The following is a 16,084-nucleotide window of genomic DNA, read 5'->3' as shown; positions in this document are numbered from 1 at the left end:
TGAGCTAAGCCACTGAGTTTGAGATGATTTGTTTTGTAACAACAATGAACTGATACAAGTGCTGACCCAATTTTATTTATTTCTGTTTCTCTTATCTTAGATAGTAATGTCTCTAGTAGTTTGGTTTTCTTTGGGTTAGTATTTGCCTACTATGTTTTCACTTTCACTTTCAACCTATTTTGTGGTCCTTATGTGTTAGGTATATCTTTTCTGTTTTTTTGTTTTGTTTTGTTTTGTTTTTTTAATTTCATTCTGACAATTTTTTCTTTGGAGGAGTTTAGTCATTTTCATTTATAGTGATTATTGCCTTCAAATTCATCTCTACCATCTTAACTTTCATTTTCTCTGTTTCACTTTTTCTGTGTTCTTTTCTTACACCTTTTCTGCTTTCTTTTGGATTGGTTCGTTATTATGTTGTATACATCTGTTGGTGGTAAACTTTCTCCATTTTTGTTTGTCTGAAAATGTCTTCATCGTGCTTATCTTGAAAGATACTTTTGCTAGATATACAATTCTAGGCTGAGAGTTATTGTCATTTGGCATATTGAAGCTATTATTCCATAATCTTCTTGCTCCCGTAATTACTCTCATGATGCCAGCAATCATTTTAATTGTTTATTTGTAGATAATCTTCCTTTTCTCTCTGGCTTCTTTTAAGTCCTCTTTAATTCAAGTATGCTGCAGTTTCTCATGATGTGTCTAGGTGAGAATTTATTTTCCTTTGTCCTTCTTAGCATTATTGTAATTCCTGAATATGAGGACTTACACCTTTCCACAATTCTAGCAATTCTCTTGTATCTCCTCATTCTCTTTATTATCTTTTTTTTTGGCTGTCTTATCAAACATATCTCTATCTTCTCTCTCCTCCAGATTCTTGACCTCTTGTTTATATATCAATAATTGATTCTCTTTGCTGCATGTGGGTACTCAGATTTATCTTATGGTTCACTGGTTCTTTCTTCAGCTCTGTCTAATATAATGATTAACTTGATAATGAAATTTCTAATCTTAATTTTTATAGTTTTCATCTTTAGGAGTAACATTTTATTTCTTTAAGCCTGTCCATTTTTATGGTCTCTTATTTCTTTATAATTTTTAATACTTATTTTCTTTAAACATATTAATCTCACATTTTTTTATTCAACATCTGATAATTCTAATACCAGCAATTTCTGGTATTAGAATTCAGCTTGGTTATTCTGCTGATTCTTGTTCATAATGGCTTTGTTCCTTATGTGTTGTATGATTTTATTTGTGAGCTCACAATGATTAGAACTCTATCTGTGGGAAGTTTATGAGACCTAGGTAAAAGGTACCTTCTATAGAGAGAATTTTCAGTTGCTTCTGCAAACCAACTGGAGCATTAAAAAATCAAGAGCTGCTTTCATCTCCTTTAACCTTTTTTTTTTTTCAGGCTGCATAAAAAACGTGAGTTCTATCGCTAAAGCTAATGAAAGTTGACTTGAAGTTATGAGTTTTCAGGCATTCTCTTTTTTTCTTCTTTATCCAGAATCTAGAATCCAGAACCCTCCCTCTGTGGGGCAGAAGGTGTTTATTTTGTTTGTTTGCTTGTGTGTTTTTTCAATTTACCCTTTTCACTTAGAGTGTCTCTTCTCATGATTTCAGCTTTGTAGGAGTGTCTTAATCTTTTTGCTGCTTTAAATTGATCCAGTCTCCTGCTTCTCATTAAAATTGAAATCTCCAAACTGCCAGAAATTAGAGACTATAAGCAAATGCCCCCAGGTAACTGTGCATTTTAGCATTTGATTACGTTTCTGAATTTCATCTTTTAAGTCATTTTTTTGCCTCTGAAAAATTTCTTTATTTTCTTGCCATCTAATCTATGCTTCTAAGTTTTTAAAAAATGTTTTATTCAGAATTTTCAGGTATTCTGTATAGAAATATTACTTGGTGTACACTATATTTCTAGAATTATAAATCTAGAAATTTAAAATTTTGATATAGTCAAATCTATGAACATTTTCTTGAGTGAGTGTTGTTTCTGCTTTAAAGTTAGGAAGCCTTGCTTTACTTCAAGGATATTCAAATATCTACATATATTTTCATTTTGTAATTTTATGTTTTAAATTTTTAAATATATAATTCATTTAGAATTTATCTTGGTCAAACATGAGAATTAGAAATCTAATTTTATTTTTTCTCAGATAGTTAACTTGTCCCAACATCTAGATCATTTGGGAAAAAATAAAAATATGAAATAATAAAAGCCAAAGTTATTATCACCAATGAAAAGTGTTGTGTTTGAATAGAAGTTATAATCATACTTATTAACAGTATAATATGGAAAACCAATTATGAAAATGGACGGTTTTGTGTTTTAAAGTATCGTAAGTTCCTTTGTACTCTTGGAAAAGAGGAAGGACTTTTAATTCCTTGGTTTTATTTGCCAGTGCCTATTGTGAAAGATACTTTTTTTTTTCTTAAAAATTCCCAGAATACTCTAAAATAGGTCATTAAAACAGGAAACACTGGGGAGCTAAAAATTTTTGCTGACCTCCTGTATACATTCTGTTTTTCTAAAATCAATGAATTCCCCATTGTGACACAATTATTGGTGGTCTCGCAGAGAATTAGAAACAGACACACATTAATTTGGAAGGGAAAAATGAAACTTTATTTCTCCAGGGATGTAGACTGTGAAGGTGAAGAGAGGGGTGCGTATATAATTTCTATGGAAAAGTATTAGCTCTTAATTATAGATTAAATTGTACTTTCTTGTCAAACTTCCCTGTATCTGTAGAATCATTTCTGTGCAAACTAGAAGTTCACTGTTCGAGAATTAAAATTTAACTTCTAATTACAATTCGTAGCTCTATGTCCACAGACCTGTGTGGGAATAACATGGGATTTAAGTTATGGACACAATCTCAATTGCTTGGCAATTATTTGTCAACCCTTCAAAATTCCATGCTGGGTCTTATATAGGATAAGAAACTTCCACCTTATTTATTTACAAGGTAAGAGAATAGGTTATTTTTACTAAGAGAACATGTAAATTATTAGTTACATTTTTAAAAAAGTCAAATAATAACAATACATTTGAAACTAAAAGTATATGAAATAGATTTGACTCTTTGGCACTTCCAGATTTTATAGTGTTTTTTTTTCTTACAATCAGAGAATTTACTTTGGTTATAGATGAACAAGGCAGTTCGAGATTGAATCGGAATCGGAATAACCTTTTTGATGTGTTAGAAGTTGCTTTATGGACTACATTTCTGAAAACTTGGTATTTGTTATTTTTTTCTCATAAAAAAGAAGTTATACAATTTTAACATTTGTGATATATTTCATATGCCCATGGCAAATGAAACGTAGTATTAGGAACGTTGTAGGCATTCACTAAATGCCAGTAAATTGACTGAAAAGGAAGCATAGGAAAATATCACCCTGTTTATTTTAACTTTCTGGTTGGTTGTATTCTGGATAAATGACAGTTTATCGTAGAGAGAAAAACAGGACCTAGTAGAATCTAGGAAAGATGTGGAAAGGGATGTTCGTTCAGCAGGTCAGGAAATTTGAACCCATTGTCAAGAGTTCTGAATGTTTTTCCTGTTCAACATCATGGGGTGCTTATCCATATTTAAGTTTAGTTTGTTTTTATGTGAGCTGAAACTTTGAGTGATTTCTTGACTAGTGCTTTTTCATTTAACATCAGTTTTTTTAATGATTTGCATTTCATTTACAACAGTTGCCCAAAATATCCTTGAAAAGGAGGGCTGTGTTCACTTTTAATACTTAAAAATCACTTGGAGGAAGTTCAGTTGAACTTGAGTGTGTGTTTGCAAGAAAGTAAAACATAACCAGAATGAGTAACCTCTGTTCTCTGAGGCTTATTAAGCATATCGTTTATGCTTGAAATAACAGAGTGAATTTATTTGTTTTAATGTCCAAAAACTTTGACCCAAGAGTTAAAAGGAGCTGGCTGACCAATACAGTAAAAATAGCAGCAAACTTACTTTTTTAACTGAGATGATATTTAACCTTACATCTCTTCATCACTAAATATGTTGAAAACAGTTTGAAATAATTTTCTAGTGTTATAAACACATTTAGAATGTCTACTCTGATAATATGAAGGGTAGGCCTGCCAAATTATCTGAATAACTCAGGTCCCAAAAACCACACTGGAGATAAAGAAGAGTTATTTTTTTAGTTTAAATTATCCAAATAGCTTATCTTTATAATCCCATGACACTTAGTAATTGCTAAATCCTCATTTGATCTCTGCTGCCTTGTGGGCAGTTATATTAACAAAATGAAAAGATTTAAGGAAATATGTCAGGAACCAGAAGCAAAAGGCTCATTTTACTTTAAAAATGTTATTTTTAAATTAGAAATGATACATGATAATTTAGTTAAACCCGAACAAATCCTGATCAATCTCATATATCTATACTTTGTTGATAAAACCTGGGAGATTTTGCTCTGTTGTTTTCTATTTTCTCTAATGGAGTGGTCAAGTCTTAGCTTAATTTTATGTTCCCTCCCAGTCCACTAATAAAAGCTGGCCTCTTTCCCAAATGACTTATTATTATTATTATTATTATCTCTCTAGAAAAATGCTGATGACAATATCTTTTTTTATTACCCTTTATACTAAGCCTCTTCATGCTTTCTCGATTAAATAATGGTAACAGTCAATTATTTAATACTTAATAAATAATTTTGGTCAAACAAGGGCTTTCTCCCTCCTGACACTTATTTTATAGCTGTAAGCATACTCTGGAAAGCACAATAGAGAATACAAAACACATTTAGTAGAGTAACTTCTTTTAGACTCTGAGTTTGATTGTAGAAAAAGTAATGTTGATAAAATGGCCTTTCAATAATTAAACCTTTCATTTTGTCCTTGGTACTGTGCCATATACATTGTGGGGTATAAAAGCTTAGATGTGATTCTTGCCTCCAACTTACAGTCTGGACGAGATGATTATACTTACATCTGAACATCAGCAATTAAAGAACAATATAAGACAGCATATGACTAAATGTCAAAATAAGCAGTATAAACAGCAAGTACTATAAGAGCTCCTAATAGAGCTTAAGCATTGGTAGAGGACATTTGACTTAACCAGTAGAGTCACCTCTTACTTTGGGGTTAGGCGCTAAAGATCAACACACAATATAAAAACTATTGAAGTCCACATCCTCAAAAGTCTCTTACATTGCCCATAAATTTCAGTACATATGCTCATAAATATGTGCTACATTGGATACTGACACACGCTCTCTCTCTTAGCAAGTCTGTACAGGTAGTGTTTCTTTCACTGTACAAACAGATCACTGAAGAAACCGGCTCGTGTTATCTTTAAACCTGACAGTCAGCCTTAGCATTATGAACTGCTTATACTGTGAGAGGGGCATGGGAAGTGAGTTTGACTGACTGGGTATCCCTTGCTCCTTTAGAGAATAATAGGCAGAATTATCCCTAGTTTACAGTTCTTCTTTCACCCTTTCATTTCTATTAAGTCTGTAGAGGTGACTTTAATAAGTTAAATGTGTGTACGATATGTTACGCCATATATAAGTTACACATTCTCTTGCCATCTCTTTATCTACCCATAGACGGTAAATTCTGATTTGTTTTATTTTGCTGCATTTAATATTTGTGTGATGTGATTAGATTAGTATATTCATTTTTCATGATTATTTTTATAAAATCAAGGCTCTTTTATTCAGAACTTTTGTATTTTCCTCTATCATTTTCTATATCTTTCTTATTAGCCTTTTATTTTCATGGGAGAAAATATATTTTATCTTCCTGTAAGCTGAAACTACCACCTGTCCTGGTTCCTACCCAGTGCTTTTCATCTCCTCTAAAATTTCATCCCCTTAAAAGATATTCAAATTGGCAAATATTAAGGAACATCTACTATGATGCAAAGAAATTAGACTAAGCTTTGGAAAAGAAGCTTCAAAGTGCATCAGAAAGGAAAGTGGGACATTTAATTGCTCAAAGCACCATGTTGTAAATTCTGAGCTGATGATACAGAAAGAACCCTGGGTAAGATTCAGGCAGAGGGCAGGATAGATGCATTGATAATACCATTCATTCAGACTGAGATAAATTAGTGCTACCTGGTCCTGATTCTCTGTAAGTTCATGGTCTAGTGATGGAGACACTGGTAAAAAGATATATTTCAACACAATGTGGTAACTATGTTCAGATAGGGATTAGAACAAAATTCTCCGGGGGCACAGGGACTCTTGGATTCTGATGAGAGGTAGAAAAGGAGAGGTCATTTGATCTTCACGTTAAAGGTAGGTAGGGGCTTACCAGGACATAGAAGGGAGAAAAGCACAAGAGTTCAAAGAAAGCAGTCCTCGTAGACATGAATCTGGAAAGAGCAAGAAGCCCACTATGGCAGTGACAGCAGGCTGGGGATGAGAGGATTTGGCACATGGGGAAGCAGATTGTAAAATATATTTTATGACTAGGGGAGGACTTGTATTTCATCTTGTAGGAAAAAGGGAGTTAAAAGAGAGTTGTAAGTCACTGCATGACATTATCAGATTTGGTTTCTTACAAGAAAATACGTTAACCCTGGTGGCAGGGAGACCTGCTGAGATCGAAAGCTACGTAAGGGCAAAGTAATGTTAAATCCCTCTTGGTATGCCCAGCACGATCCCATGGTAGATGCTCTATAATTTACTGAATTGAACATTTTTATTGCCTGAATCATCTAAGGAAAGGTTGAGAAACCAGACTGAGGCCTTAGCAGTAGATGTGGAAAGAAGAGGAATAATTTGACTGAGGTTTGTGAGATGGTAACCATAGGGTCTATTGTCTGATCAGATATTGGAAGGCGATTATGAAGAAGAGCAATTTGAAGATAATGCCAAGGCATTTCACTTAGGAGACAAGATGGATTTATCATGAATCAAAACAGACACTACAGGAGACACCATGAGCTCTCTTTTTGAAGTAGACGTGTTTGTTTAAAGGGCGCGTGGATTTCTCACTCAATTATGTCCAGTTGGCAACAAAAAATATGGGTCTGGAGAGTGGAGTTAAGATTGAGGCTGGAGATACAGATTTCAGAATTATGAGCAGAGAGTAGATGGATTGGGGGTAGGTGACACCACATTGGGATAGCCAGTCTTCGAGGAATGGATGAGAATTATACTGGGTTGAATAGTGTTCCCCCAAAATTCACATCTACCTGGAACTTCAGAATGTAACCTTATTCAGTAAAAGAGTCTTTGCAAATGTAATCAGTTAAGTTAAAATGAAGCCATACTGGATTAGGGTGGGCCCACGTATCCTTCTAAGAAGAGAATATGGAAACACAGACAGTGGAGAAGACCATCTGAAGACAGGCAGAGATTGGAGTATATAGACCAAGGAATGCCAAGTATTGCCAGGAACCACCAGAAGCTAGGAAGAGGTAAAGAAGGACCTTAGCTAGAGCCTTCAGTGTGAGCAATACCCTGATGACACCCTGATTTCAGACTTCTAGTCTCCAGAATTGTGAAAGAATATATTTATGTTGTTTTAGGCTACCCAATTTTTGGCACTTTGTTATTGCAGTGTTAGGAAACGAATACAAAAACCATGGGTGGACCCTGGCTTAAGGATACCAGAGGAGAACTCGTGAAAGAGGCAGAGAAGAAACAGCTTCAGAGGGAGGGAAGAGCCTTGCAAGCACAGGTGTGGAGTAGTAGCACAAGCACAGTTCGATTAGAAGAGACGATTGTGCTGAGGGATGGTTCGGCGATAGGGTCCCAAAAGGTACTTAGAAACAGTTTGAAGTGCCCTTCTGCACCAGATGCAGGTGTATGGTTAGCCTCTGACTGTAGGGAGCAGACAGGGGACAGGATGGTTCTGGGCTATTTCCACGTCTTGAATCTTTTGTCTCTCAAGGTTGGCCTTTCCTCCTCTTGCCTCCGAATTCACATTGGTCTTCCCTGTTTTGTAGAGGACAAGTGACCCTGGGTCTAATCTGCCATTTCTTCTCATCTCCCTTTGCACCCACTGTCTCCATTTCCTCATCATTCACCTTCTAGGATTTGATTTCTCTCTTTAGTTTCCCAATTAGCCTTTAACTTGATAAATCCAGTGACTTTTTCCCTCTCCTCGTTTTCCTTGACCTCACTGCATCTCTGCAGCATTAACATTTCTGATCTACTCTCCTTTGTTGAAAGCTTCTCTTCCAATGAATTCTCTGCTGCTATATTATTCCAGTTCTTAAATTACATCTTGGTCTCCCCAGGGTTCATTCTTCCTGCTGCTGCATAATGTGGACTAGATGCTTCTTGGTTTGACTATGACTTCTATGATTCCTTTCCTCTCTCCCACAGTTAATTTATATAACTAGTCATTGAAGGAATTAATTCAGCACTTACTAATGCCACTTAAATTCCTTCTTTACATCTGATCTTCCTCAGACCTAATCTAATTTTGGTCAGGAATATTGAGCATCAATTCTAGTCTGTGTCACCTTAGAATTCCTCTTATTTTATTTAAAATATTTCCTTAAGGAGCTTTTTGAAGAATGTTTGGAAAATATAGAAAATGTGAAAGGAAAAAAAATTACCCAATATTTCTTTTACATTTTTTGTACGTAGAGATTTATTATTTATTTTTATAATCATAGTTAAAAGCAAATGTTATATGTGTGTCTATAATATATAATAGATTTGTCTTCTGCTTTTTAATTTAACATTATAAGCATTTTCATGTTATTACCAAAGCTCATAAATATTTCTCATGGCTGCATAGTTTTTTGTTGAAAGGTTATATTATTTTTTTCCTAACCATTTTCCTATGGTCAACATATAAGTTTGCTCTCTGTTTTTCTTTTATAAATGGTGCTGCAATAAGTATCTATGTGCATAAAGCTTTATGTTAGTCTAGATTTTTTAAAATAACTTCTCTAAAATGAACTTTTTGGGTCCATGGCATAAACATTGAAAACTTTAATATGTATTGTCAAGTTGCATGTAATAGAATTCTACCAACTTGCATATTAGCAATCTATAGGAGTGCCTATTTACCACAGCCATGCCAAAAATGTTTACTTAAATTTTCTGCTCTTGAAGTACTTGACATTTTTTCTCCAAGAACATTGATGGTGTGTCTTGGTGAATAGAACAAAAATTCAGATATTTTTGTGATACATGCATTTAAGAACTGATAGTAGAAACTATTTTGATGACAAGTGTTTGCCTTTCACTAACAAAAACATTTTTATTTGAAAAACAGACTCTCAGAAAAGGAAAGATCTGAAAAGAAAATTTGATATGGTTTTAGAGGCAATCTCTTTGAATCTGTGGGACAGTATTTTGGCTTGAATTTCTCTGTAATTCCTCTGCAGAAAAGAAAATATTCTTAATTTCTTAATTTTAAGCAGAAAAACAATTCCAACAGAGGGAATAACTTTCTACAGATATGAGAGTCTCACATCCTTATAGAAAATGTCTTCCCAGAGGCATGTACTGATGAACATATTCTGATGTGCTTGTTATCTCCTCACCAAATGAAGTTATTGTTTAAAACTTATATGAGAAGAAGCGTGCATTACCCTAATGTAGGTATGTGTAGCTTGTGGTATGTAGGGTCTGCTCAAAACATTAATTAAATTCTTCCTGCAAGTTTATACAGAACGTACTGTCTGTTTATAGAAGAGATGGTTTTGTGTTTTAGACTTCTTTCAAAGAGTCTCAGATCTGATATTTTACAGAAAACAATCTATGTCTTATTAAGTCTGATTTTTGGAATCACTTTCTTATAACTTCTTGGGTTTCTGGGGTTAGTGATACTTGAATGAAAGTTAGAGAAAATATAAGTGTTTGTTAATACATTGTGTTCTGTATTCCCAACTTTTAGAAAAATCAAACCACTATTAATATGCTGAAAGCTAAATTTTGTAGAGTGTTAAACATTCATGAAAGGAACGATGAAAGCAAGGATAGGTTTTCTGCCAGCACTGCGGTCAGCAGCAGTGCTCTGGCCTGATTACTTAAGCCGATGTTTTCCCTAAATCAGTCATGAATCAGTAATTATCAAGTTTTGCAATACTAGGCAATTCTCTGGAGACTAGCAAATGATTTGTAATGTTAACTTGATAGCTTTTTATAAAAGAAATAATTTGGCTCCTCTTGATGGGTTTCCCTGGGCACTAGGCAGAACCCCTGTTGGTTTAATGGGGCTTTGTCTATGGAAGCTTTGTAGACTGAGTTTTCCTACGTGATCAAATAGCAAATGTTTGCTTTCTTTTCCCACAAATATAAGAACACTGCTGGTGTGTGGTGTATTTCACTTCCATTCATTTGGCTCAACTATTTAAATCACAAAGAAATTTAAGTTTAGTCCAAAAAAGGAAAAAAAAAAAGAAATCATAGATGGAAATTCAGGAATCAAGGTTTTTTGCTTTTAGTGTAGTCTAGCATGTTTTGGGATGATTACTGTTTCCTTCTGCTCTAAGGTGTTCTCTGTGCATTGGGATTGTGGATATTAGAGTTGGAAGAGACTTGACGAAAATTTTCTAATTCAATCTTCTACTTTCTGAAGCTCGTAGGAGTTAAACTGTTTCAGTTAGAGCCCAGAACTTGTTTAACAGAGATCCAAATGTGGGTTCTTTTTCTTGCTTGATAGTGCATTAGCCAGCATGTCTGTATCAACGCAGCGACCTTGTTTCTGATACAGGAACCCTGGAGCTCAGTGAATTACATCCTTCACATTTGTTCTGATGTACTCACTGCATGACACCAGAATTTTAAACAGCTTGTTCTTTAGTTGCCCAGAACCTTCGTGCTTTTTCCTCTCTTTTACTGTCACTGTCCTGCAACTACATATATTTTACTCAGGAGTCTTGTATAACTCTTCTTTGTCCACTTCCTGCTTGTTTCATTTGGAGATGCTCTTTTCTTGGGTACATTTTTGACAACACCTTTGCTTGGAGATTCCTGAGAATTTTAATGATCTAATGTCCAGGAAGGCCCCTCAGTATAGGGACCAGGAGAACCAGCATCAGAAGAGCCTTTCAAAATACTCTGGAATCTTAATATCTTTTCTTCAAGGGGGTACTTTTTATTCTTTAGTCAATCTTTGCCTTTAGGAGCTCTTTGAGTACTAATGAATTTTGGTATTCTGGGGCTCTCCCAGGTACTCTAACCTCAGGAGTTTAGTAAGGCTCTTGATAGAAGGTATATATTCCCATTCTCTCTGTTTCTTCACCACCGTTCAGACTGGGCTCTGGTACTGTGAATGAGCCTAACTCATGGCTAATCTTCAAAATTGTGACAGTTCTGCAGCATGGGTTCCCAGATTCATCTATTGTGCTATCAAGGGGGAACTGTAGAAGTTCACACAATCACAGGCTTGGAAGGGAGCCTACTGGTCATTGAATGCTTGAGTCACCCCTAAAAATCACTGCCAAGTAATTATCTAGCCTGACGGGAAACTTATTACCTCCCAAGGCGGTTCATTCTAATTTGGACAGCTCCGACTGGTGGGAAATTCTTTCTCATACCTACTTAGTGTTGATGTGTTTCCCGTACTGAGTAAAACAAAATTCCTATTAATTAGGCCCCCTAGAGTCTTTCCAGAGTTGACTTAACCTAATACCTTTGAGTGGAAAATTTATTTGCATTTACAGAACTTGGTGGATGTCACTGTAAAATTCAGAGTGCAGCCTTTATCATTGAGAGATCTGTAGTGGGCATTTCATATAAAACATTTGTTGAACTAAACTGAATTATTCTCTGAAGAAAGCAGAGATGGTTAGGAGTACAGTGCTTATAGCATGTGTCATTCTTTTGGAAGCTACTGCCTTGGGCTTTTAGTTTCTTTATAAGAACAAGTCTTGTCTATACATCTAGTTGTTAAATTCCTCGGGTGTGGACCTGTCTAATATGTGCAGTCCCTAACAAGCCTTACTTATGACCTTGCAGTCACAGGATCAGCTAGTGTTTTGCAAGAAAGTGAAAGTGCAGGAATTGCTCCTTCTGTCACTTAATAGCTTTTCTTTGCCCCAGATGGGTAGTGGTCGTGGTGGTACATGAGTATTGGCATGAGCCCAGGGCCAGTTCAGTCTTATTGAAGGTTTTAGAGCTAATCTCCTAACAGAAATGAGTTTTCCCATGCCAGCCTACAGAAATCTATCCCCTTTTTGTCTCTGACAGTACTGCAGCATTGGCAAAGCTACATCAGGAGTTAAATTCACTCTTGGGTGTTGGTCTGGCAGCCTGACAATCACATACCAGGAACACCCTTCTCCACTCATCTGCCTGGTGTACACTTCCTCATTCTTCAGGCCTCAGCAGGAATGTCTCTTTGTGCAACCTTCCTGATCTGCCCAGGCAGAAGGATCACCTCTTCTTTCCTGTCCTTACTGTACTGTGGACAGTCCTCTATTTTTATCCATGCTACATTGCATATATATTATTTGCTTCTACCACTGCACCTTTGTTGTTTTGTGAACTTCTGGAAGAATGGGACTGTCTCATTTCTCTTTGTTTCCCCTGTGCCAAGATCAGTGACTAGAACAAAGTAGGAAGATAACTCAATGATATTTTTGAAAGAATGACTATTACAATAGATGAGTTATTTGTAATGACTTGAGAAATGCATTGTTAAGTGCTAGAGAACCTATTTACAAACAAACTTTTGGAATATAACATTTTTTTAATTTGAGATTGCTGGTACTGTTTTGTATGCTCTCGGGGCTCTGCCCATGATAGGCATGATGAAACAGCATCCTTTCAGTTCACTACAGCAAGGGTCATGTTGTCTTAGATAAGCCATGGGCTGGAATGGGAACAAAGTGAAGCAGGCCCTGAGGAGACAGATCCACTGTACATGTTCTAAGGTAGTATGGAGTGGCAAGTAAGATGTGGTACCCACTGGGTATGGCAACCAAGAACAGATCAGGCAAACACTTAGCTTTGCAGAGAATAATGGAATAGGTGAGAAGTCCTAAAAGTGGTTGGAAAAGCGGTAGGAATTGAGGAAGAGATGATCCTCAGAAGTGTAGACTATTAATTGGTCACCAGCATCAGGGTATCTGTCAGCAGGTGAGAGGTTGTATGTGAAGGAAATACTGGCAAGGGCCTGACAGAGTTCTACATCTAGGGAGACACTGGCATAAAGCCATTTATCGTTCATTTATTCGACAAATATTTATTGACTATTGCTGTAGACTGAATACTGTGTCCCCTGCCCCCAAATTAATATGTTGAAACCTAATCTCCAATGTGGCAGTATTTGAAGGTGGAGCCTTTGGAAAGTGCTTAGGTCATGAAGGCGAAGCCCTCATGAATGAGACTAGTATCCTTATAAAAGAGACTGCTTGTTGAGGACAGAAAGACAAGACAGCCATCTATAAACCAGGAATCAGGCTCTTACCAGATACTAAATCTGCTAGTACTTTTATCTTGGACTTCCCAGCCTCCAGAACTATGAGAGACAAATTTCTGTCATTTATAAGCTACCTAGTCTAAAGTAGTTTCTTATAGAAGCGTGAGGAGACTGAGACAAATACCTATTGTGAAAATGCTTCCAAGTGGAGGGCAATTCTTGATCTGATTTTTAGTAGACAAAGAAGAAAAATGCCTAGTTACTAGCATCAGAGCACATGATTAGGGCTCCAACATTTTGAGAATTCATTGTTATGGGGCTAGAACACCCATAAATGTCTTCTATTTCCAATCAGGATTTATCCTGGAGACAGGACAGGGCAGAGCTTTCAGGTTCAAATAAACTCAGCTGTGGTGAGAAGAAGACCGGGGGGCTGGGTACTAAACATCCCTTGACTGATAGACCTGCATCTAGCCTATGATTGCCCATTAAGCCATTAAATATAGTTGACCGGCTATGCCAATGGTGGCACTACATAGCAGAGAACAAGAAACACTGATTTTAATATCATTTTGCACTTAAAAAAATGCTCCATGCTTACCAAAATACTTTCACACTTCTCACTTTCATGAGACTCCAAAATTCTTTGATATAGGGAGGGGTGGTATTATACCCATTTTTTAAATGAGTACATTAGTTTAAATGGATTGTCTAACTCCTGGTTAGCTAGTGGCAGGGGCAGAAATAAAACTATGTATTCTTTATTGCTAAATTGCTGCTCTTTTTCTTATGCCCTTGCTGTGCTCATGAGACACTGTGACAACTCTTGGAGGACCATGTTTACTGAGAATTCAGTTCAGGTTTGATTGACTCCTGAGAAACAGAATCCACCCAGATCTGAACATTCAAGAGAATACTCTTAGCAATAATCATGAACCCAAGTATTTTTTATGATACCTGCTTTAAGAAATATGCTTCAATTCTGATTGAGCGAGTTATTATCCATTTTAAGGAGGTCTCTCTAAATGTACTAAAGTAAATTAACAATACTAGGGATTTAAAAATACTAGTTTCTACTAAAAATGATCCAGTTTTTGTTATTTCAGTATGTTGAATTGAGGTGCTATGATGTGCTATGTACTATTCTAAACTTTGAAAATATGGCAATAAATAAAACAGATAAAATTATTTGTCATAGGGCTTTTGCTCTGGTTGAGGCAGGGGTATTTGTGGAGGAGACTAAGAGAAACCAAGTGAAGTATAAAGTATGTCAGATGCTGGTAAATGTTACAGAGAAAAATGCAGCAGGGAATGGGGACAGGATATGTGAGGATTAGAAGGGGCTGCAACTTTAAATAAGATGGTTAGGGGAAGCCCCCATGAAAAACTTGAAGGAAATATGTAAATTTTCAAAAACTACAAAAAAATTAGTAAACATCCAAACTAGCTATCAATTATTAGTAAGCACACACACATACACACACACAGACACACACACACACACACAACCTAGCATTTACTTTTCAGATTAAATCCCAACTCTATTCATCTAAAAAAAATGAAATAAATTTAATTCTGTTTTTGTAGAACTATAAGGATATGGAATTTAGCTATCACCAATCTCATTTTTTTTGTTTGCAGACCTCCCACTGTTTATCTCAGTGATAAAACTCTATAATAAATTTTTACTTGAAAGATATCAGGATATTACAAAAATGGAATGACGAATGAAGGCCATGAGATGAGGCAAATATTTGGCAAATCCTGTAAAGCACTTAGAACAAACTTTATTAAGTGTGGCAGAATCAGATGATCATTACTGTATTTATTTTTATCTAGGGTCAAACATAATTAAAATAAAACATTTTCTGTGGGTTTCCAAATTAGTCTAATGATTTATTAGTCTCCAAAGATCTTTGTAGATGGCAATTTTGGCATAGAGTTCTAAAAGAGAGCTCTCTAGATCCGGAAAGAAGTTGGAAATAATTTGTTTAAAAGCTAAACAAGAAAGCCCCAAGAAACACCATGCGAGAATGTTTTGTGACATATTGAGGATTCAGTTGAAAGGTGCTATCAGTGATTTTTTTTGGCAGGCTGAGTCCTAAAATGCCCGGTTAGTCATGGTTTAGATCTGCAAAGATCAAGGAGGAAATGTAGCTGCCCTCTTGTGGCCAAACTGATTTTTTCCCCCTCTCTGAATACCTGAAGGAAGCATCTCCCCACCTATGCCCACAACCCCGTTATTAATGCAGAACATTTCAAGTTTTCAGATAGGCTTAGAGACCCCTCCCAAAGCAAGACTTTGCAGGTCAGTCAATACATACTTTTCAGTTGAGCAACACCTCTGACTATTGGTAGATTATATTAAAATCGTGGCCTTTCTACCACACCCCAAAAGAAGTCATGTGAGATTTCTGGGAGGATTTTAAGAATGAAATCTTCAAGTCCACAGATACTTTTGTGGGGTAAGCAGTGAGAATCAACTTCAAGAACAGACAGAGGAAATAATAGGAAGGGCTTTGGTAAATCTTAGCTGAATAATCAAGGCTAAATCACTTAACCTGAGAGCTTAAACTTCGGTTTCCTTTTATGTAAAATGCAACTTCCAAGATCCCGTTTAGCTCTAAAACTCTATAAATACATGAGTCAATGGACAGGGCAAACTGCTTTCTCGTCTCTGGGATTTCTTTCTTTTCTGGTTATGTGGCTTTATGATTAGTGAACTAAAGAGCCTTTAGGGGAACTGTGTGATGAAACCTT

This window comes from Pteropus medius, unplaced genomic scaffold (assembly GCF_902729225.1).
Source record: "Pteropus medius unplaced genomic scaffold, Ma_sr-lr_union100, whole genome shotgun sequence".
Lineage (NCBI taxonomy): Eukaryota > Metazoa > Chordata > Mammalia > Chiroptera > Pteropodidae > Pteropus > Pteropus medius.
Note: the sequence above shows the minus strand (reverse complement) of the source record.